Raw genomic sequence first — 24,438 nt, 5'->3', positions numbered from 1 at the left:
GTAGGGAGCGCCATCAACCACGAAGATGCTAACCTCTTACGCACTTCAGGCCGGGCAGTAACCAAGGGTAACAGCGCCTCAGACTACACGGTGTGAAGACGGCATTCTTCCCTAAACCAGGTGTATCCACGCACGCTGGGCAGGACCAGACACTAGCCAAGCCTCACTACTCAAGCGCCCTTCCCGAAAACGCCCACCGCCTCTGACTACTACCTAGGATTACTGGACCTTTTCCCATAGTTTATTGATGAGAGGCGGGAGTGGGGAGAAGGGGCGGGAGGGGCGAGTCACCTTTCCTATTTTACAATTGGTTTTAATCGGCTCCAAGTCCCGCCTCCCGTGCCGCCGCCGACAGGCTCTCGGGGCTGTCACTCGAGCCGTCGCTGCCGCCCCTCGCCGTGGCCCCGCCCCTCGCCGTGGCTGGGATCTCGCGGGAAGAGCGGCGGGCACGGCTGTGGCTCGGTCTCCCGGCTGCGCTCGGAGCGGGAGGGCTCTCCTCACATAAGCGCTTCCTCGCGGGGAGGTTGGAGCTGCGGCAGCCGCAGGCCTGGGCCATCCCTTCTCTGCCGCCTCCTTCTCTTCCTCAGGGCTGCCCGGTCCGCTCGCCCTCCAGCGCTGCCCAGGTGAGGAAGCCCGGAGCGCGTCTCCGCCCAGGAGTGGTCGGGGAGCGGGCACACGGAGCAGCCGGGGCTGGCGGGCTCCGACGGGGGCGGCTCCGGGGGCAGCGCGGCGCTGCCTGGTGGGCGCGAGGCTTGGCGGGGCTCGAGAGTGCGGGGAGCGAGGAGGCGGTGCAGTGGGATCCGGGTGCGTGCGCCCCGGGGCGATGCAGCGGGTGCCAGGGCTCCTCGGGGTGAGGGGGCGGTTTATTGGGGGTCCTAGGGCTCTTCTGGCTTGGGGTAGGGGTGGGTGGCGGCGTAGGGGGTCCCGGGTCCTCGGGATCGAGGGAGATTTGTTAGCGTCCTGAGGTTCCTTGAGGTGGTGTAGCGGGGTTCCGGGACAAGGCGTCCTTTTATGGGGGTCCCAGGCTCTTTGGGAAGGCAGAGGATTCAGTTTAGCAAGGTACTAGGTCTCTGAAGGGGCAGATCATTGGGGTCTTGGGGGTCCTTTGAGCGGGAGTGAGCGTCTGTTTCACATTCCTGGAATGAAAAAGCAGTATATTAGGTTTCCGGGGAAGAGGGGTCTGTTCATCGGGTTGTCTGGGCGAGAGGGCGATGTATCTGCGTCCTGCAGGGGCCGTCTTAGTGGGCTGCTGGGGGCAGGAGGGTGTACGGCGGAGACCAGCGTCTTTACTTGGGTTTTTGCTTTGCCCAGAGGGGGGCAGTAACTTGGCATGGTCTCCAGTCTTTTCAGGGGCGACAGGGCGAGTTCGCGGGTCTCCGGGTGATCACGAATGGAGGGCGCGGCTCTGCGTGCGCTTCGTCGGTTCGGGGAGGAAGGGGGCTTTGGTGGCATCCTGACCCAGCCCAGGAGACAGGCTGTGGCTGGTCAGCATCCTGGAACGGATCTCTCTCTCTCTCTAGATGAGATTTACTCAATGCTTAGTTGGAGCATTGATCCGTTATGTTGTCTAGTTGGAGAAATAGTGGGTTTGTTCTGCAGTTTTCTCTGCCCCGGGAACCTTGTCTGGGCGTGCTGTTTTCGCTGCTCTGGGAGCAAGAGAGTGGCAGCACCTTAGGTGGGCATGTAGACTGTAGATTCTTTAGGCGGCCAGTGTCCTCAGTTTGAGCGTGGAATCCGCTGAGGATGGGGAAGGCTGTGTGGTTTTGGCTTCCCTTCCTAGGTGGTCTGCTTTGCTGATCTGCATTATTAGATCTGTCCTAAAGTCTTACCTGAGTGTTAGGCAGAGTCAAGTAGTGCTGGGAAGTGTGTTCTGGCTTCTCTCTGTCCTTTGAAAAGCATTTGTGGAGAGGGATAACTTCAAGTTCAGCCTCCAAACAAGGTATTGGAATTTGAGGTCCCAAATCTGGAGCTCTGCAAAAACGTCATTTGAGACCTGTAAGGATGGCTAACAGAGCCCTTTTACAGAATCCTGCTTAACAGTTTTATTGTAAAGGTACAGTTAGTCTTGAATCTTAGACAGAGTTCTTGATAGCTAGCCCAGACTTAGGTGGTATTCAAATAAAATGACATGTATATATATGTGTGTATGTGGTTTAAAAAAAAATGTATAGGTCCGAAAGCCTGTGCGTTTGCCTGACAATTCTTCTGATTAGGTAGCAACTTTGTCACAGAGGCCTGTAGGTGAAGTCTGATGTGGCAAGTAGTGGAGCCCGTACTCATAGTAATTCTGTAATTTTGGGTAAACAGACAAATTTGAGTATGCCAAAGCAAAGAATTTTGCCTGCCTTAGTCTTTTTCTGAGTGACAGTTCTTTAAAAATGACATTTCTTTTGATCTTAGAACCAGAAAGATTAGGAATAATGTACTTGATCCTTGAATTTTGCAATCATTTTTAAAAACAAGGGAATCCTACATAGCAATATTTAACTCTTTGGAGATCTTACTACTTTTTGTTTTGGTTGTAATTCAAACCAAAGTGCCTAAGTGACTTTTATAGCTATCAAAACCAATCACTTGAGCAGGCATATTTGTTTGTAACTAAGGCCAAAAAACTGTAAGCATACCTTTTTTTCCCCTCATTTTTGAAAGACAAATGATAAATTCAGATTTCAATAACTTTAAAAAGGAGCCTTCCTAATTTCTGAGTAAACATACTTCTCAGACAACAAGTATTAGATTATCTTGCTAGGTATCACAGTACTGGAGGTATAATGATTCCAGCTCTCATGTAACCTGCACCGAGAGAGAGAGAAAGACAACAAATAAAATAAATACATAAAATAATTGAGATGCTGATAAGGAAGAAATAAACAGAGAACTTGGGGTTCAGCTCAGTTTGTTTTAATAATCCCTGAATGATAATATAATTGATGTCTGTCATGATAACCAGAAACCCAGCAAGATAATGATCTACCTTCTGAATTATTAAAGAAAGATTAAATTATGATCAGTAGAGACTGAATGTTAAATATATGACTCTTTGCGGATTAGCACCTTTTGTTATTTAAGCATAAAAAAGTCTGTAAGGACACGCATCAGTTTTTCCAGTGTTTGGGAGATTCTTCAGGAGAGACTTGCAGAGGCATGGAAGACAGCTATTAATTTTATGCTTTTGTATTATTTGAATGTCTTTCAATGAGCAGACATCACTTAAGTGTAAATTAGAGAAGTCTAAAAATGAAAACATTTTGGTCACCATGCAAATTTGTGAAATGTTCAGTATTTATAAGGCTTTTTGTCACTGTTGCCACTTCCACTTGTGTGTACTAGTAAAGGAAAAAATATATTTCAAGGATCTAAAATTTATAGGGGTGAAGTGAGGAGTACAACCAAATAAAAAGACGGAGATCTAAGTAAAATGTTAAAACATGTTAAAGATATATATATATATTTATATAAAGATAAATTAATCTTAGGCCTTTCTTCTTTTAAATTTAATTGTTTCCTGAGTTTGAGAAAGGAAGTCATCAGACTCCCTGGAGAATAACAGGGTGTGTCTTTGTGGCAGAGGAGGAGGTGTTCTACTTGTGGCACAGACTTCAGGAAGAGATTTCTTTTTGTCAAATATGTGTGTATCTATGAGATACATTTTTCTTGTGAGGCATATGAAACATAAAAATAGTTTTATAATTCATTATGACACTGCTGAAAATGACAATACCAGAGCGTCTTTTGGATTATCATTCAAAATTCTGGAATCATAAATGTGGTATTACTAAAGCAGTTTTTTGAAAGGAAATCATAAGATGAATTCCGCTCTTCACTGTGCTACTAACCATGTGACTTTAGGTATTCGTTAGTCTCTCAGGGCCTCAGTATCTGGATATATAAAAGTAAGAGAAGTCCTTGTTTATAATCAATATAAGCTCCAATTCCAGGGATTCTTTTGCATTGGTTTTTATGTTGCAGATCTGCAGTATTATATGCACAAAAAGGGATAGATGCCGTAAGAGTAGCTAGTTCTCAGGATATACCTATTCCATGTAATTTTTATGTACCATATGGAATTTTAGAAGCCTCTTCCTTTTTAAGATATATAGGAAATACTTAATTCCAGAATATATATTCATGAAGGTAAATGATTTCCTTTTGATAATTTAGCTTTATCAATTAAAGCATTATTATTTTTATTTCTGATCCCTGGTTCTATAATAGAATATATATATGATAATGTAATGTCCTTATTTAACTCTGGGTATAGAATGAGGTTGACCCCTTTAGTGTTTGACCCTCTTTAATCCATCCTTTACACTACTGTCAAGGTGATTTTTCTAAAATGCGAATCTGTTCAGTGTTTCTTTCTTAAAACCCTTACTTCTCCCTTGCCTGCAGTGTTTAGTCCTAACTCTTTATCATTACAAGGCCCTTAATCTGGCTTATCTCCTGCATTTCCCCCACCACAAATCTCTAGCTTCAACTGTATTAGTAAAATCAGTTCACTAAAAGAGCCGTACTGTTTCGTAACTTGGAGCCTTCTCATATAGTCTCCTGCTTTTCCTTTTCCTGTCTTGCTGACGAAGGCTACTGGTTTTTCAGGATGCAGCTTAAGCACTATCTGCTTTCTAAATGTTCTGTGTCCTCTGGTTCTCCCTCTTCTCACCCCACTGGGTTATTCACTCTCTTTGTCCTGTTCATTCATTCTCTTATGTTCATTAATATGCTGTAATTATTTATGTCTGTGTCATTCTGGATTTAAAGGCAAGTTTATATTTGTCGTATTACTTTTTGAATTGCTATTGCTTATTTTACACTGCTGGCTCTCGTTACATGTTTGAACTCTCAATGCCAAGATTAATGTCTTCATAGTGTCTCAGGTGAGTTAAGCCCAAATCTCAGTCTTGCCCTATTTTTCTAAAATTTGGGGCTTTCTGAATTATCTTATTCTCTTTCCCTGTTGACCACAAACTGACATTAGATCTGTAGTTCTTATCCTCGTATTTAAGATGGGAAACTCTTAGCACTGTAGGAGTTAAGGGTTACTGTGTTAAACTTGCAGAAAAGTCTTGGGGAATTTTGAGACAACCTCTAATCCCTATATCTGAAATTGCGAGGAGAGTTATTAACTAGTTTGGGTATTTCAGATCTTGCACATCAGTGATTTGGTAGATGTTTTACCTTGACTGCTTTCTGCATGGGAAATGATTGTTGCCAATGTGTCTGGGTGTTTATATTGGCTTCATAAGTGCTTTACGTACATTGCCTTTAATTTTCAAAGCAAATCCTGACAATTTAATAACTTACGTCAGGGTCATTATCTCCTAAGAAGCAGGCTAGGACTAGATCGGGTCTGTCTTAGTACAAAGTGTATGCTTTTTTAAAATACTGCACTGCTTTCTGAATATGACTGCTTATTCAGTGTATTTTAAATTATTAATAGATACTTTGTTCATTTTATCAGTTGAAAAAGCAGGTTGCAAGGTTTATCCACTCTATTTTTCCAAAAAAGTTAACATAGAGAATTGGAGATTGGTTGGACTTTAGATTAGAGATCATTTAATCTGACTCCCTCGTTTAGCATGTGAGAGAACTGACATACGCAAGAGTAGTTGAATGACTTGCTCAAGATTGCACAGCTAGTTGGTTAAGATTTTTGTTGTTAAGCTGGTTATGAACATTGGTGTTTTAAAACCATTGTTTGAGAGGAACACCAGATGCCTCATTTTCTCCCCAAGAAAGAAAAAGCCCAGCGTTGCTTTTAGAAAAGCGATGTTGAGGATCTCAGAGACTTAAAGACGTGGCTCAGAGAAAATCCTGACTTTGGATCATGACACATGGAGACACCTCAGTGCCTTTACTCACATAGTTCCCTAGTCTTGGTTTCTTCCTTCCTCCTTTTTTCTTTTAAAAAATCTATCCACAGTTTACTACTTTTATGCCTGATGAAGTTGTTATTAGCATCAGCCTTACCAGTAACCATTTAAATGCTAACCATGGGTCAACTACTAGAGATTCAGAAAAGCATAAAATCTAGTCACTGCCCTGAAGAGGCTTGGTTTATTTGGGAGTGGGAGGCAGTACAGATTTCACTGCAAGATAGTGTCTAAAGATGCTGTGACTGACACAGCTCCAGGAGCTCAGAAGATTAGGTCAGTGTGGACTGGGCTAGTGGTTACACAAGTTTCTATGTAGAAAAGATTTTTCTTAAGTTGGATTTTAAATGAAGAGTTGCAGGGGTGTGAAAGGAGGAAAAGATTGAAGAAAAGAACCTCTCATTATTATTTTTTTTTTTTTGTCTTACCCTTGCTCTCTTTCCTTCAGCCATAGTGGCCTCCTTGCTGTTTCAGAAGGCCTGGAACCTGTTTTTTCAGATATTCGTGTCTGCCTCCCTACTTTCTTCAGGTCTTAATTAAAATATCACCCCTCCTGTGAGGTCTTTACAGGCCACGTTGTTTAAAAGTACAACGTCCCCTCTACACATACTCTTCATATTTCTCTTCCTTGCATTCTTTTTTTTGTCCTTTTTTGTATCCACTGTACTCTATATTTTTGTTGTCTTTCTACCCTTCCTATAACTGAGATCCACCAGGGCAGGGATGTTTTTCAATGCTATATCCCCAGCACCTAGAACAGTACCTGTTAACAAAGTAGGTGCTCAACTTTTTGTTGAGTGAGTGAATAAGACAATTGACCTTTAAAGCAGGAACTTGAAGATCATTTGATCTAACCTTCATTCCTTCCTTCCTTGCTGGCATAGAGGAAGAGGAACTTTCTCTTCCATGTTGTTTTTTTTTAATAGGACTTAAAAAATTATATATGAAGTACAGAAATCATAAACAGCTCAGTGAATTTCTACATATGTAAACACGTAATCACCAACCAGATCAAGATATAGAACTCTTCTAAGACTTTAGAAGTCTCTCTCATGCTCTCTCCTAGTTAGTACTTCCCAAAGGTAACCACTCTTCTGACCTCCATCACATTGGATTAGTTTTGTTTATTCCTGAACTTCATATAAATGGAATCAAATCATTTCTTTTACGTCTGATTTCCTTTGTTCAACATAATGTCTGTGAGATTCATCCTTTTTTTTTTTTTTTAAATTTTATTTTTCCTTTTTCTCCCCAAAGCCCCCTGGTATATAGTTGAATATTTTAGTTGTGGGTCCTTCTAGTTGTAGTACATGGGACGCCGCCTCAATGTGGCCTGATGAGCGGTGCCATGTCCGCACCCAGGATCTGAAGCGGCAAAACCCTGGGCCGCTGTAGCGGAGCATGCGAACTTAACCACTCGGCCACAGGGCCGGCCCCTCATCCATGTTTTTAAGTTAGCAGTAGTTCATTCTTTTTCATTGCTGTGCAGTAGTCCATTGTATGAGTATATATTTTTCTATTCTACAGTTGGTAGACATTTGGGCATTTCCAGTTTTTAGTTCTTAGGAACAAAGCTGCTGTGAACAATTTTGTACCTGTCTTTTGGTGGGCATAAGGATTCATTTCTTGACTGAATAGCTAGGAGTTAACCTCTTCTCTCTCTCTCAATAGATAGATAGATAGACCAACATAATTCTTAATCCCATATCGTTCTTAGCACATGCTAGTGATCATTAAATGACTGAAGATAAATTGTTAACTAATCATGTACTGTGAGATTATCTCAAACTTATTAAAAATATTGGAGAACAGTTTCTGGTCCATGCTTTTTTAAAATATATTTGGCATAAAACATGTAACCCTACACGTTTCTTTTTCCTCTTGGTTTGCCTTTTTTAAAAAAACCATATTCTATATTACTTGTTCTCCTTCCTCCAGAAGATGGGAGAAATATGTGCAGAAAAGAGAAAATTCAAATTAATTAATTTCAAGATGTGAATTTCAGAACTGGTTGGCTATTTTCCCATATATTTTTCTACAGTTCTGTAGAGTTTGAAACAGTTATACCAATGCATTCATAGCATGGGTAGAAAAGCTATGAATCTGTTTTTGATTTCTGTCATGTATTAATAACTTATGTTTTAGGATAAGTCAGGCAGAGGCTTTCTTTGATGGCCTTAAGTAATTTTAGAAATGGCTTTAGTTGATGAAGAATGCAAATGACAGCCCCTACAATAGTAGAGGAAATACTGAGGAATGTTTTTCTAATTCTGGAAATATTTTTAGTTCCCTTTTGAAGTGATTTCTAAGCGAAGGCTTGAAAGATGAGTAGGAATCAAGGTGGATGGGATACCCCGTTGGGAGTAGGGTAAAAAGAGCACTGTAGGTAGGGAACTGTGTTTTCAGAGAGAAAGCAGGGCAAGTTGGAGATCTGCAGGCAATTCAGGGGGGCTAGAGCACTGGCTTTCAAATTAGAAGGTGCATGTGAATCTCCTGATGGGAGTGGGTTCATGAATTTGGAGTTCTAACGTGTTCACAGATAAGGGAGATATTGCTGGTTCGAGGAGCACGCTTTGCAAACCCCTGGCCTAGAGCATAGGAAGCAAGTGAGGAGGGAGGAGCAGGGAGTGAAAGCAAGGACCACATCATGGAGGCTCTCGTAACCAGTGTAAGGGATTTGGACTTAGAGCAGTGGCAACCCATTGAGGGGGCTAAGCATAATAGTAACCTTGTGGGATTTGTGATTTCCAGTAGGCAACTAGTGGGGGAAATAATCTTTAGAGGTAAATTCTATCTACCTTTGAAAATATGCAGATTAGTTAATGCCTGATAAATGATAATTTACAATTAATTCATTAATAAGTATTTTTTCAGTTAGCAGATTCAGTCCATTTAAAGGAAGAGTTTGGTTATATTTATTAATTTAGATGTTATATGTTAGTTGAATCAATTCCTTCTCCCAGGGATATTATTTATCCTGATAAGCATTATTATAATTTAACTCATAATTACATTATTAATCCTCTTTGATGGGATTTAATTTCTGTCCATATTGTACCATATGATAGTCTGAAGTCCTTTTTTTATTGTTTTTTTGTGTATGTGAGGAAGATTCGCCCTCAGCTAACATCCATTGCCATTCCTCCACTTTTTTGCTTGAGGAAGTTTAGCCCTGAGCTAACATCTGTGCCAGTCTTCCTCTCCTTTGTATGTGGGAGGCCTCCACAGCATGGCTGATGAGTGGAGTAGGTCTGCACCCGGGATCCAAACTCATGAACCCAGGCCACTGAAGCGGAACGTGGAACTTCAACCACTCGGCCATGGGACTGGCCCCTCCTTTTTATTGTTTTGATGTAAAAATAAGCTAGCTAGTAGTGCTTATTATGTGGTAAAAATGATCCTAACAATACATAGTAATTTGGGTTAGTTTGTCATTGGCTTCCATAAATGTTATTAATTAGAAAGTTTTAACTTTTTATTTCAGCTGTTTAAATACCACATCAGTTTTGCAGTATTATAATTTAAGAATAAATGTGTTTGCATGTATGTGTATATATATAGCTTATATTTTTCCCCCTGATTTTATAAGTTCTAGCAACCTATTTTAGCAACTTGGAGAGGGGCCGGCCCAGTGGTGTAGTGATTGGGTTTGTGCGCTCCACTTCAGCTGCCTGGGGTTTGCTGGTTCGGATCCTGGTCGCGGCCCTGCACACCGCTTGTCAAGCCATGCTGTGGCAGCATCCACTTGGAACAACTAGAAGGACTTATAAATGTGATATACAACTGTGTACTGGGGCTTTGGGGAGGGAAAGAAAAAAGAGGAAGAATGGCACCAGGTGTTAGCTCAGGGCTGATCTTCCTCACCAACACAAATGCCTCAGTGCAAATATAAGCATTACTGACAACATGGTATGCATTCCTCCTCTTCCCGTGAAGATCTTTATTCATTTGTATACTGTTTATCCCCCCAGAAAGCATTATATCATGAAGATTTTCCTCCTTTGTTAAAATTGTTTCAAAACCCTGTTTTTATTAGCAGCACACTATTCTATGAATCAGTGTATAATGATTTAACATTGCCAATTATTGAACATTTTTCCTCTGATGATAACATTGATGAAAATCTTTGTGCATAAATCTTTCTCCATGCTTGATTATTTTCTTAGGATTGGAATAAAAATGTTCAGTCAAAAGGGAAGACCTTAAAAAAGTTAGACATTGCCACATTGCTTTGTAGAAAAGTTATGCCAGTTTATATGCCGGTATTCAGTATTAGTTTTAAAAACCTTTTCTAATTTGATAAGCAAAAATGATCCAACTTTAATTTGGATTTCTTTGATTATAAATGAAGTTGAATATTGTAAATTGTTTTTAAAACAATTACATAATAAAATTTTTAAAAAGATTTTTAAAAGAATGCCTCATGTGTTATCTTGTAAGGTAAAATACTTTAGAATTAATGTTTTATTATTGTAGCTTTTCCTTTTAATACGTAAATTAATTTTTGAATAGTTATTACAAAAACGTACCAAATTTGAAGCCCCAAACAGTTGCCCCAGAGGCCACACTGTTATCAGTTTCTTATGTCTGCTTCCAGAGGACTGCAGTGTAGATCGTGTGTGTACGTGCGTGTGCCAAAACATTAGACGAATTATGGAGAACATTCATTAAAATACTGTCTAGTTCAGATGTGGTATTGTGTACTAAAAATTAGAAGGGGTCTAAAAATGATTAGTATCTGGCTACTGGCCCAGAAGGAAGAAAAGCAGGGTCTGGCAGCATTTGGCAGTAATTTTCTATAAGACAAGTGGCCTTAGCTCTTTTTATTATTGGATTGATTCTTTGACAATAGCACTTCTCTTTATAGTACCAATTCTGTAGTACTCCTCCAAAAAGGAAAGCCAAGTTTTTGAAAATTAGACAGTTGATACCTGAAAGAAACTCTTTAAAGTACAAAAGCTATTTGAAAGTATTTAGGAGAACATTTGGGGGAAAGATATTATTCTTAGGTATTTTAGGATTTCTTTGCTTGACAGTTATAGTTTTAGCAGAATTTTTATAACTTTGTTGCTTAACAGTGAAAGTTTGAGCTTAAATTATTGCAAATAAAATTCATCATTTTCCTAAACTCTTATTTTTCTAAGAACCAGTCAGCCATGATAGAAATGTATTTTATAGATATATTTTTAAAAAGATTTTCATGCTAATAGTATAGGAGTAATTTGTCTCATACATCAAAGATTTTTTTGAACTTGACTTGAATGCCACAGCTAAATAAGTGGTTTAAGCAGTAGGAGTCATAGGTTTTAACTGATTCTGTAGAGCTTTAATGCTTTAGGAAAAAGATATTTGCTTTGGGGATAGATTTTTTAAGGCCCTTGTTTCCAAAAATAAAATTTTGGGATGACTATTGTTTACTGGATACTAACTCTCTGTGTGGCCCAGGATAAGTAGAGGTATCTTGAGAGTTCCTTTTTGCTGGAATTCATGTCTCCTGTTCCAGGTCTTATAAGACCGTAAAGACTGCTAAAGAATTTGGACCTAATAATGGTTGGTACTATTTGAGGAGTTTTAAGACAGAGTTTATCAGGAATGGGAAAAGATCATCTGGATTTTTAAAAATGTTTAATTTTGAAATAGATACAATTTATAGGAGAATTCCAAAGATAGTACAGAGAATTCCCATATTTACCCAGCTTCCCCTTAAGCTAACATCTTACATAACCATGGTACATTTGTCAAAACTAAGAAATGCATCCTGATTTTTTAAGAGAATTCAAAAAACCATTTTTTTTGAACACCTGCCATGTGTAAAAGAGTGTTTTAGCTGAAGTATGTACAATGTTGGAAAACAAGTAAAGGTTGCAGATAATAATGAACTGATGAGCTTGCTGTCATTCCTGAACGAATTCTCAGATTATTGAACAAAAAAGAAGATACTGATCACTAGGAGCCGGCAAGCGTTCACAGAGAACAAGTTGTGCCACACTAGCCTCTTTTCTTTTCTTTCAGGGTAAGTAAACTGGGAGGTACGTCCGGAGATACTCTGGCCATAGTATATCTAGAATTATAGCTACACTTACTGGATTTTAATTTTGTCCTGGACACTGGGTTAAACGCTTTACATAGATTGCCTCATTTAGTGCTATTTTACAAACAAGGAAAGGGACCCGCAAGGTTGTCCATGTAGCATTTGACAACCTTTTTTGATATGTTTGTAGACAAGATAGAGAAATGTAGTCTGAATAATTATATATGTAGGTGGATTTGTAATTGTTTAATGGAGTGATGGGAAGATTGAACTGTATTCATTTTTAGTGGTGTGCCTCAAGAGTTCCTTTGTCTAAGAAAATATTTGTTATAATAATTTTATATTTGATGTGTATATATTTGATAGGGACAAGCAAAGCTCCATAGTGGAATATTTTTTTTAAATTCTACCCAGATACAGAGTTGGAGACTTGGAGGGCTAGCAATAGGTGGTGGTGTTTCTTTTTCAAAGTAGATGTATGCCTGGGTATGTCTTATCTGTCTGAAATTGGTGAGTCACTGGTTTATTATAACTGCCCCAAGGCTAACACCTATTTAAACAACATTATTTTGACGCATGTTGTCCAAAACACAGTTAATTATCCTTTTCTACTCTGTATTTAGTTTAGTGTTCTCAGTACTATTTGCCACATTTTAAGGAGGACATTGCTAAACAATGTATTCAGAGGAGATTAATCAGAATGAAGCGTTGTCTTGAGACAGATCCTTGAAAAATAATTGAAACATTTGAGATTTTCAGGCTGGAAGAAAGACTTTAGTGGGGTATATGATAATGCTTTTCATATTGGGTGATTGAATGATCTTTAATATTCTTCCTGTCTCAAATCTGTGATTCTGTGAAACACATGAAGAAATGGCACGTGGAAGAGGGATTAAAAGAGGGATCTTTTGCATCCCTGGAGGTTAGAACTAGGAACAATGAATGAAAGTTAGAGGAAGGGAAGTATTGGTCCATAATGAAGGTTTTTTAACAATTAAAATGAGAATAGAGGAGGCATTAAAGCATGTATTGAGTAGGGTTTTATCAGTCTATCCTCTAAGGACTTTTCCAACTCCAGCCTTTTTAAATTTCTTCCTTGGTTATAATTCCCCATAGCAAAACTTTCTCTTGGGTACATCGCTTATTCTCAACACCTTATGATTTCATATAGTATCCAGTGTTAGTAATAACATTATTATTATTCAGATTTAAACAGCAGAGCACTTTTCACTTGCCAGATTTTTCACTTTGCCAAAGATTATATACAATAATGGCAGAAATGTGTAGAATCACTCATTCTCATACACTGTAGGCAGGAATATAAATTTGTGCCGTTTCTTTGGAGGACAATTTGGCTTATTAAAATGATAAATGTTTATACTTTTTGACTCAATAATTTTGGAGAATTTATCTTTGCTCCTTATAGTATTAATTATATTGTCAAAAGCCCTTAATGACTCCTAGTATGGGTCTGGTTGTAGAAACAATGGTACCGCCACACAATGGGATGTCACAGAGCCATGAAAAGAAAGAAAAAAGGGGCACTTCTGCATGAGCTCATCTCGTAAGACATATTATTGGGTAAAAGAAAGTTGCAAGACAGTGTTTATGGTACAGTGACATTACTGTGAAAAAGTAACCTGTGTATATGAATGTAAATACACATTATATATGCACATGTTAGTAAACACGTTTATGCTTCTATGTGCATAGATTTTTCTGAAAGGATACACAAGAAAGGGAGTAGTTGCTTCTAAAGAGAGGCTAGGAGATTGGAAGTCTGAGATCTCAGTAAGATTTTGGTTTGGTTTGATTGTGTACACTTTTATACTGCTTGAATTTTTTCTTTTGGTCAAGAGTGTATTGTTAACATTTTTAAATTTTGAAGTAATTGTGGATTCACAGGCAGTTCCAAAATTGGTACAGAGAGGCCCCTTCATCCACTTCTCCCCACCCGTAACCTCTTGCATAACTATAGTACAGTATTAAATCTAGGAAATTGACATTGGTAAAATCTGCAGATCTTATTCAGATCTGTATTTATTGGGGCAATAAAACAAAACTAATTATATTCAAAATGACTCGTTACATAAAGTATGTTCTCTGACCAGAATGTAATTAAATTAGAAATCAACAACAGAAAGATCCGAGGAAAATCCTCAGATATTTGGAAATTAAAGAGCACACTTCTAAATAATTCATGGATTTAAAAAAAGGGAGGAGGACAGCAAATTAGAAGATATTACCAATATTATCAATTTTACACGTACTCGTTTGTGTGTCTGTAATTCTTTACAGTTTTATCACATGTGTAGATTTGTGTAATCACTACCACAATGGGGATACAGAACTGTTCCATCACCAAAAAGAGCCTTTATGGTCACATCCATCCCCCAACCTCTTACAGCCACTAATCTGTTTGCCATCTCTATAGTTTGTCGTTTCCGGATGTTATATAAACAGAATCGTATACTTTGTAACCTTTGAGACTGGCTTTTTTTACTCAGCATAATTCCGTTGAAATCCATCCAAGTTGTTGTATGTCTCAATAGTTCCTTTTTATTGCTGAACAATATCCCATGGTATGGATGTACAAGAGTTTGTTTAATCTTCACCCGTTGATGGACATTTGGGTAGTTTCCAGTGTTGGGCTATTACAAATACAGCTGCTATTAACATTTGTGTACAAGGTTTTGTGTGGATGTGAGTTTTCATTTCTCTGGGATAAATGTCTAGGAGTGTTTATTGCTGGGTAATTTGGTAAGTGTATTTAAGAAGGTATAGTTTAAGAAACTCCTAAACTATTTTCCGGAGTGATGTACCATTTACATTCCCATCAGCATGGTAGGAGAGGTATATTTCTCTATCTTCCTTAGCGTTTGGTATTGTCACAGTGTTTTATTTTAGATGTTCTAATAGGTGAGTAGTGGTATCTCATCATGATTTTAATTTGCATTTCCTTGATGACTGATGATGTTGAACATATTATTATATTTGCCATCTGTGTATCCTCTTTAGTGAAATGTCTCTTTGTGTCTTCTCCTTATTTTTTAATTGAATTTTTTGTTTTTTTACTGTTGAATTTTCAGAGTTCTTTATATATTCTATATATGAGTCCTTTGTTATATAAGTGGTTTGGAAACATTTGTCTATTTCATCTAAGTTGTGAAATTTATTCTCATAAAGTTGTCATGTTTTCTTATCCTTTTAATATCGATAGCATCTATTATGATGTCACTTCTTTCATTCCTGATATTGGTTATTTGTATCTTTCTTTTTTTCCTTGATCAGTCTGTCTAGAGGTTTATCAATTTTATTTCTCTTCTCAAAGAACCACCTTTTGGGTTCATTCATTCTTCTTTATTCTCTTTTCTGTTATGTTGATTTCAGCTTTGATCTTTATTATTTCTTTTCTTCTGCTTGCTTTGGGTTTCATTTACTCTTTTTCTAGTTTCTAAAAGGTGGAAACTTAGAACATTGATTTGAGACCGTTCTTCTTTTCTAAATATAAGCATTTATTGCTATTAGTTTCTCTTTAAGTACTGCTTTAGCAGAATCCCACAACTTCTAGTATGTTGTACCTTTGTTTTCATGCAGTTAATATCTTCTAATTTGCTGTCCTCCTCCCTTTTTTTAAACCCATGAATTATTTAGAAGTGTGCTCTTTAATTTCCAAATATTTGAGAATTTTCCTAGGATCTTTCTGTTGTTGATTTCTAATTTAATTACATTCTGGTCAGAGAACATACTTTGTATAACTTGAGTCATTTTGAATTTATTTAGCCTTGTTTTATTGCCCCAGAATATGGTCTTTCTTCGTAAGTGTTCTGTGTACTGTTGAGAAGTATGTGTATTCTGCTGCTATTGATTAAAGCGTTTTAGAAATGTCGGTCAGATCAAGTTGGTTGATAGTGTTGTCCAAATCTTATGTCCTTGCCTTTTTTTTGGCCTATGTCTTACATCATTTTTTTGAGAGAGAAGTATTGAAAATTCTTAAAATAATTGGGAGTTTGTCTTTTTCCCCATGCACTTCTATCATTTGTTCATGTATTTTGAAGCTCTGTTATTGGGGGAATAAATATTTAGGATTTATTTATTTACTTACTCATGTAGGATCTATGTTTTCCTGATGAAATGACTTGCTTATCATTATGAAATGACTGTCTTTATTCCTGGTTATAGTCTTTGCTCTAAGAATCTACTTTGTCTTATGTTACTACACCTGTGCCAGCTTGTGTGTGTGTGTATCTTTTTTCATCCTTTTACTTTTAATCTATTTGTGTCTTTATATTTAAAGTGTTTCTTGTAAGCAGCTTCTACTTGGGTCATGCTGCTGTACCCAATCTGATAATATCTCTCTTTTAAATAGAATGTCTAGAACATTTACATTTAATGTGGTTATGTTGGAGTCTGTCATCTTGCTATTTGTTTTTCATTTGTCCTGTCTATTCTTTGTTCCTTCTTTCCTCTTTTTTCCTGTCTTCTTTTGGATTAATTGAGTATTTTCTATGATTCTACTTTATCATGTTTGCTGCCTTATTAGCTGTAACTCCTTGTTGGTTATTTTAGTGTTTGCTTAGTGTTTATAGTATACATGTTTAATTTATCACAGTCTACTTTCAGAGAAGATTATACCACTTCATAGATAGTATATGAACCTTACAAAAGTATACTTTCATTTCTCTTTTCTTAGCCTTTATGCTATTGTTATGACGTGCTTTACTTTTACATATGTTATAAGCCCTTAGTACACTGTTATTTTTATTTAAACAGTCAGTTACCTTTTAAAGAGATTTAAATAATAAAAACATCTTATATATTTACCCTTGAAATGACCGTTTCTGGAGTCCTTCATTCCTTTATTTGGAGCCATGTTTGTATTGGATTTTCCTTCTGCCTGAAGGATGTCCTTTAACACTTTTTGTAATGTGGGTCTGCTTGTAATGAATTCTTTTCACTTTTGAATGTCTGAAACTGTCTTTATTTTGCCTTCATTTTTGAAAGATGATTTTGCTGAGTATAGAATTCTGTTTTGACAGTTTTTTTCTTTCAGTGTTTAAAGATGTTGCTCCAGTGTCTTCTCATTGGCACTGTTTCTGTGACTCTGATGTTGACCTTATTCTTATTCCTCTGTACATGTCTTTTTTTTCTATCTGCTTTTAAGATTTTCCCTTTATCACTAGGTTTGGTCAATTTGATTATGATGTACCTTGGTGCAATTTTCTTTCTTTCTTTCTTTTTTTGTGACTGGGTTTTGTTGAGCTTGTTTATAAAGCCCTTCTTGGCCTTTATGCTGTTGTTATGGCATTGTTATCATGAATTTTACTTTTGTATATATTATAAAACCCCAGCCAGGTTTATAATGTTCGTTAAGTTTGGAAAGTTTCGTTAGATTTGGAAACTCCAGTTACCCGTATGTTAGGCGACTTCAAGTTCTACAATTCACTGGTGTTCTTTTTTTAATTCCTTTTTCTCTCTTCCTTCATTTTAGATAGTTTTTGTTGCTATGCCTTCAAGCTCACTAATCTTTTCTTCTGCATTGTCTACTCCTTGCTAATCCCACTAGTGTATTTTCATCTTAGTCGTAGTTTTCACCTCTAAAATTTCTATTTTAAAAAATATCTTCCATTCTCGCTGTTTGCAGACGACATGATCTTATATATAGAAAACCCCAAAGAATCTATTGGAAAACTGTTAGAAGTAATCAACAACTACAGCAAAGTTGCAGGGTATAAATCAATTTGCATAAATCAGTAGCATTTCTATACTCCAGTAATGAACCGACAGAAAAAGAACTCAAGAATGCAATACCATTCACAATAGCAACAAAAAGAATAAAATACCTTGGGGTAAATTTAACTAAGGAAGTGAAGGACCTATATAATGAAAATTACAAGGCCTTTCTGAGAGAATTGGATGACGACATAAGGAGATGGAAAGACATTCCATGTACATGGATTGGAAGAATAAACATAGTTAAAATGTCCATTCTACCTAAAGCAATCTACAGATTCAACGCCATCCCAATCAGAATCCCAATGACATTCTTTACAGAATTAGAACAAAGAATCCTAAAATTCATATGGGGCAACAAAAGACCCCGAATTGCTAAAGCAATCCTGAGAAAAAAGAACAAAACGGGAGGCATCACAATCCCTGACTTCAAAACATACTACAAAGCTACAGTAATCAAAACAGCATGGTACTGGTACAAAAACAGGTGCACAGATCAATGGAACAGAATTGAAAGCCCAGAAATAAAACCACACATCTGTGGACAGCTTATCTTTGACAAAGGAGCTGAGGGCATACAATGGAGAAAAGAAAGTCTTTTCAACAAATGATGCTGGAAAAACTGGAAAGCCACATGTAAAAGAATGAAACTTAACCATTCTTTTTCACCATTCACCAAAATAAACTCAAAATGGATCAAAGACCTAAAGGTGAGACCTGAAACCATAAGGCTTCTGGAAGAAAACGTAGGCAGTACACTCTTTGACATCAGTATTAAAAGGATCTTTTCGGACACCATGTCTGCTCAGAGAAGGGAAACAATAGAAAGAATAAACAAATGGGACTTCATCAGATTAAAGAGCTTCTTCAAGGCAAATGAAAACAGGATTGAAACAAAAAAACAACCCACTAACTGGGAAAAAATATTTGCAAGTCATATATCTGACAAAGGCTTAATATCCATAATATATAAAGAACTCTCGCAACTCAACAACAAAACATCAAACAACCCAATCAAAAAATGGGCTGCAGACATGAACAGACATTTCTCCAAAGAAGATATACTGATGGCCAATAGGCACATGAAAAGATGCTCATCATCGCTGATCATCAGGGAAATGCAAATCAAATCTACACTAAGATATCACCTTACACCCGTTAGAATGACAAAAATATCTAAAACTAATAGCAACAAATGTTGGAGAGGTTGTGGAGAAAAAGGAACTTTCATACACTGCTGGTGGGAATGCAAACTGGTGCAGCCACTATGGAAAACAGTATGGAGATTCCTCAAAAAATTAAAAATAGAACTACCATACGATCCAGCCATCCCACTACTGGGTATTTATCCAAAGAGCTTGAAGTCAGCAATCCCAAAAGTCCTATGCACCCCAATGTTTATTGCAGCATTATTTACAATAGCCAAGATGTGGAAGCAACCTAAGTGTCCAGCAACAGACGAATGGATAAGGAAGATGTGGTACATATATACAATGGAATACTACTCAGCTGCAAAACAGAACAAAATCATTCCATTTGCAATAACATGGATGGACCTTGAGAGAATTATGTTAAGTGAAATAAGCCAGCGAGAGAAAGATAATCTGTGTATGACTCCACTCATATGAGGAATTTAAAATTATGGACTAAGAACAGTTTAGTGGCTACCAGGGGAAAGGTGGGGTGGGGGGTGGGCACAAAGGGTGAAGTGGTGCACCTACAACATGACTGACAAACATTAATGTACAACTGAAATTTCACAAGATTGTAACCTATCAATAACTCAATTAAAAAAAAATATTCCATGTCCCTTACTTAACTTTTTGTACATAAGGAATGTGGCTATACTAACTATTTTAATATCCTTCCGTGTTAATTCTAATATCTGTGTCAGTTCTAGGTCTTTAAAAAAATAATTGTGGTAAAGTACACGTAACATAACATAAAATTTACCATCTTAATCATTTTAAATGTAAAAATCAGTGAAATTTAGTACATTACGTTGTTGTACAATCATCACCACTGTCTAGGTCCAGAACGTTTCATCATCCCAAAGGGAAACCTTGTACCCATTACACAGTCAATCCCCATTCCCCCATTACTCTAGCTCCTCGCAACCGTTATTCTACTTTCTGTGTCTATAGAGTTGCCAATTCTGAATATTTCATATAATGGAGTCATGCAATATATGCCCTTTTGTGTTTTGCTTCTTTCACTTAGCATATTGTTTTCAAGGCTTATCCATATCATAACATGTATCACTTCATTCCTTTTTATGCCTGAATAATACTTCTTTGTATGAATATAACACATTTTGTTTATCTGTTCATTCATTGATGGGCATTTGGGTTATTTCTACCTTTTGGCTATGGTGAATACTGCTACTGTGAACATTTGTGTGAAATTTTTTGTTTAAACACCTGTTTTTAATTTTTGCATGTGTCTGTCTAGGAATGAAATTGTTGTGTAATATGGAAATTATATGATTAATTTATTGAGAAATTACTATACTGTTTTCCATAGCTGGTATAACTTTATGTTCCCACCAGCAATATATGAAGGTTCCACTTTTTCTACCTTCTTGCTATTATTTTTGTTTCTCTTTTTAAAATTATATTCATCTTAGTGGGTATGAAGTGGCATTTCATTGTGGTATTGATTTGCATTTCACTAATGACTAGTGATGCAGAGCATCTTTTCATGTGTTCATTGGCCATTCATATATCTTCTTTGGACAAATATCTATCTAAGTCTTTTGCCCAAATTTTAATAGGGTTATTTATCTTTTTGTTGTTGAGTTGTAAGAGTTGTTTATATATTCTGGGTACTAGATCCTTGTCAGACATGATTTGCAAATATTTTTCTCCCATTCTATAGGTTTTCTTTTTACTTTCTTGATAGTATCTTTTGATGCACAAAAATTTTTAATTTTGGTAAAGTTCAACTGATGTGTTTTTTTCTTTTGTGGCTCTGCTTTTGGTGTCTGTATAAAAACCATTCCAAATCTAAGGTCATGAAGATTTAACCCTGTTTTTTTCTTGGAGTTTTATGGTTTTAGCCCTTATGTTTAAGTCTTTGCTCCATTTTTTTTTTAAAGATTTTATTTTTTTCCTTTTTCTCCCCAAAGCCCCCAGGTACATAGTTGTATATTGTTAGTTGTGAGTCCTTCTAGTTGTGGCATGTGGGATGCTGCCTCAGCATGGCTCAGTGAGCGGTGCCGTGTCTGCACCCAGGACTCGAACCGATGAAACCCTGGGCTGCCTGCAGCAGCACGCGAACTTAACCACTCTGCCACGGGACCGGCTCCTCTTTGCTCCATTTTGAGTTAATTTTTGTATATGCTGGGGAGGTAGAAGTTCAAATTCTTCTTTTTCATGTGGATATCCCGTTATCCCAGTACCATTTATTGAAAAGACTATTCTTTCTCTATTTATGGTCTTGGCACCCTCATCAAAAATCAGTTCACTGTAGATGAGTGAGTTTATTTCTGGACTCCCAGTTCTATTCCATTGATCTGTATGTCTGTCCAGTAATGCCTGGTTACTGTAGCTTTACGTTATGTTTTGAATAGAGAAGTGAGTCCTCCAGCTTTTTTTTTTCAAGATTGTTTTGGCCGTTTGGAATCCCTTGCAATTCCATATGAATTTTAGGATCAGCTTTTCCATTTCTGCAGAAACTGTTGAGGTTTTGTTTGTTTGTTTGTTTGTTTGTTCGTTCTGAGGAAGATTCACCCTGAGCTAACATCTGTGCCAGTTTTCCTCTATTTGGTATGTGGGTTACTGCCACAGCATGGCTGATGAGTGGAGTAGGTTCATGCCTGGGAACTGGATCTGCAAACCCAGGCCGCCAAGGTGGAGCACAACAAACTTTAACCACTATGCCGTGGGGCCGGCCCCCTTGATGAGATTTTAATAGGGAGTGCATTGAGTCTGTAGATTGCTTAGAGGAATGTTGCCGTCTTAGCAATTTTAAAGTCTTCCTACCCATAAACATTTATTTTTCTATTTATTTAGATCTTCTTCAATTTCTCTCAGCAGTCTTTTGTTGCTTTCAGTGTACAAGTCTTGCACCTGCTTGGTTAAATTTATTCCTAAGTGTTTTATTCCTTTTGATGCTATTGTAAATGAAGTTTTTTTTTAATTCCTTCTCAGATTGTTCATTGCTAGTATGTCAAAATACAACTGATTTTGAGTGTTGATCTCGTACCCTGTAACTTTGTGGAATTTGTTGATTAGCTCTAATTTTTCTTGTGACATCTTTAGCATTTTCTTTGTAGAGGATCTTGTCATCTTCAGATGGAGATAGTTTTACTTCTTTCTTTCCAACTTGGATGCCTTTTGTTTCTTTTGCCTTGCCTAATTGCTCTAGATAAAACTTCTAGTACCATGTTTGAATAACAATGGTGAAAACGAGCATTCTTGTCTTGTTCCTAATCTTAGGGAGAAAGCTTTTTTTCTCTGATTTACTAAGTATTTTTTATCATGAAAGGGTGTTGAATTTTGTCATGCCTTTTCTCTGTTAATTGAGATGATCATTTTTTTCCCTTCTTCATATTAATGAGGTGTATTACCTTGATTGATTTTCATATGTTGAACCACCCTTGCAATCCTTGGATAAATACTACCTGGTTGTAGTGTATAATCCTTTTAATATGCTACTGGATTCAGTTTGCTAGTGTTTTGTTGAAGATTTTTGCATCTATATTTGTGCATATTTGTACATATTCATCTGTAGTTTTCTTATGGTATCTTTGTCTGGCCTTGATATCAAGGCAATGTTGGCATCCTAAAATGAGTTAGGAAGCGTTCCCTCATCAATTTTTGGCAGAAGTTTGAGAAGGGTTGATGTTAATTCTTTAAATGTTTTCTTTGTTGGAAAGTTTTTGAGTACTAATTAAATCTCTTATTATAGATATGTTCAGATTTTCTATTTCTTTTTGAGTCAATTTTGATAGATCATGTCTTTCTAGGAATTTGTCCATTTCATCTAGGTTATCTAATTTGTTGGCAATCAGTTGTTCATAATATTCTCTTATAATCCTTTTTATTTCTTTAAGATCAATACTAATGTCCCTCATTAATTTCTAATTTTATTAGTTTGATTCTTCTCTGATATAGTCTAGCTAAAAATGTGTCAGTTTTGTTGATCTTTTCAAGAATGAACTTTTGGTTTCATTGATTCTTTTATTGTCTTTCTAGTCTCTATTTCCTTTACCTCTACTCTAATCTTTATTATTTCCTTCCTTTTGCTATCTTGGGTTTAGTTTGCTCTTCTTTTTCTAGTTCCTTAAGGTATAAAGTTAGATGATTTATTTAAGATATTTCTTCCTTTTTAATATAGGCATTTACTGCTATAAATTTCCCTCTCAGCACAGCTTTCGCTGCATCCAGTGCATTTTGGTATATTATGTTTTCATTTGTCTGCAAGTATTTTCTAATTTCCACTTGTGATTTCTTCTTTGACGCATTGGTTGGTTGAGTGTGTTGTTTAATTTCCACGATTTGTGAGTTTTCCAGTTTTCCTTCTGTTACTGATTTATAGTTTTTCATTGTGTTTGGAGAGAATACTTTGAATGGTGTCAATCTTTTTAAATTTACTGAGACTTTTTTTGTGGCCTAAGATAGGGTCTATTTTGGAAAATGTTCTTTGTGCATTTGAGACAAATATGTATTTTGCTGTTGTTGGGTGGAATGTCCTATATATGTTTTATCTTTTATTTTTAAAAAGCCTCTGAAAATTCCTTTTATAAAAAGATAAGATTTATCTTTGCCTATGAATTATGGAGATCAATAAGATTGAATTTTACAACCTATGTGATGATGTGTCTGCAATAAATGTGAATGAAGTAAAAAGTGTTTCATTTGAGGAACTTGAGTTAAAGGACTGTTTTGAGATGAGTGTGTTTTATTTTATTGAGGGATTCTAAGTGTTTTTTTTTGCCGGGAAAGATTTGCCCTGAGCTAACATCTGTTGCCAGTCTTCCTCTGTCTCTTTTTTTCTTTTTTCCTCCCCAAAGCCCCAGTACATAGTTGTATATTCAAGTTGTAGATCCTTCCAGTTCTTCAATATGAGCCACAGCCATAACATGGCTACTGACAAATGAGGGGTGTTGTTCTGTGCCTGGGAACTGAACCCGGGCTGCTGAAGCTGAGCGCACCAGACTTTAACCACTAGGCCATCAGGGCTGGCTTCCTAAGTTTCTTTCTTTCTTTCTTTCTTGTTTTTTTGCTGAGGAAGATTGGCCCTGAGTGAACATCTGTTGCCAATCTTCCTCTTCTTTTGCTTGAGGAAGATTAGCCTTGAGCCAACATCTGTGCTAGTCTTCCTGTACTTTGTATGTGGGTTGCTGCCACAGCATGGCTGATGAGTGTTGTAGTTCTGTGCCTGGGATCCAAACCTATGAACCTGGGCTGCTGAGGTGGAGCATGGCCAACTTAACTGCTAGGCCACTGGGCTAACCCCTTAAGCTTCTTAATTGAATAAATCTATGCAGCTAAAGTAAATTGGTTTAATTCATGAGGGAATGTTACTTTATCGCTGCTCTGTTTTTTAAATGTGTCTTTAGGGCTTTGAATAACATCAATCTTGAATAAGGTTTGAATCTTTTTCCTGGTGTTGGTTCTTGTGCTCCTACCTTTAGTAAATACTTGAGATGGATTGACTCCATCTCTGTAATAAAAGGGTCACTTCAAAACATTTTGTACCTGTATTAGTTTTTACTTTTTAGTACTGATTAATAGGTCTATTACATTGAATAGTCACTGGATGCATAGATACACTCATGCCATGAAGTTTTTTGAGGTA

The 24,438-nt window shown here is 37.2% G+C and overlaps 1 protein-coding gene across 2 annotated transcripts in view; it reads left to right on the top strand.

Annotated features, from left to right (window-relative positions):
* Window positions 1-341: 341 nt before the first annotated feature.
* GLCE (glucuronic acid epimerase) overlaps window positions 342-24,438 on the top strand; it is a 131,253-nt gene continuing 107,156 nt past the window's right edge. The window contains exon 1 of one of the 2 annotated variants that reach the window (XM_023654752.2): window positions 342-623. The gene's annotated coding sequence lies outside the window, so the exon portion shown is untranslated. The remainder of the gene's footprint in view (window positions 624-24,438) is intronic. The other variant, XM_023654759.2, reaches the window with a different exon arrangement.

Source organism: Equus caballus, chromosome 1, assembly GCF_041296265.1.
Source record: "Equus caballus isolate H_3958 breed thoroughbred chromosome 1, TB-T2T, whole genome shotgun sequence".
Classification (NCBI taxonomy): Eukaryota; Metazoa; Chordata; class Mammalia; order Perissodactyla; family Equidae; genus Equus; species Equus caballus.
Note: the sequence above shows the minus strand (reverse complement) of the source record. Positions and strands in the feature narration are given on the sequence as shown.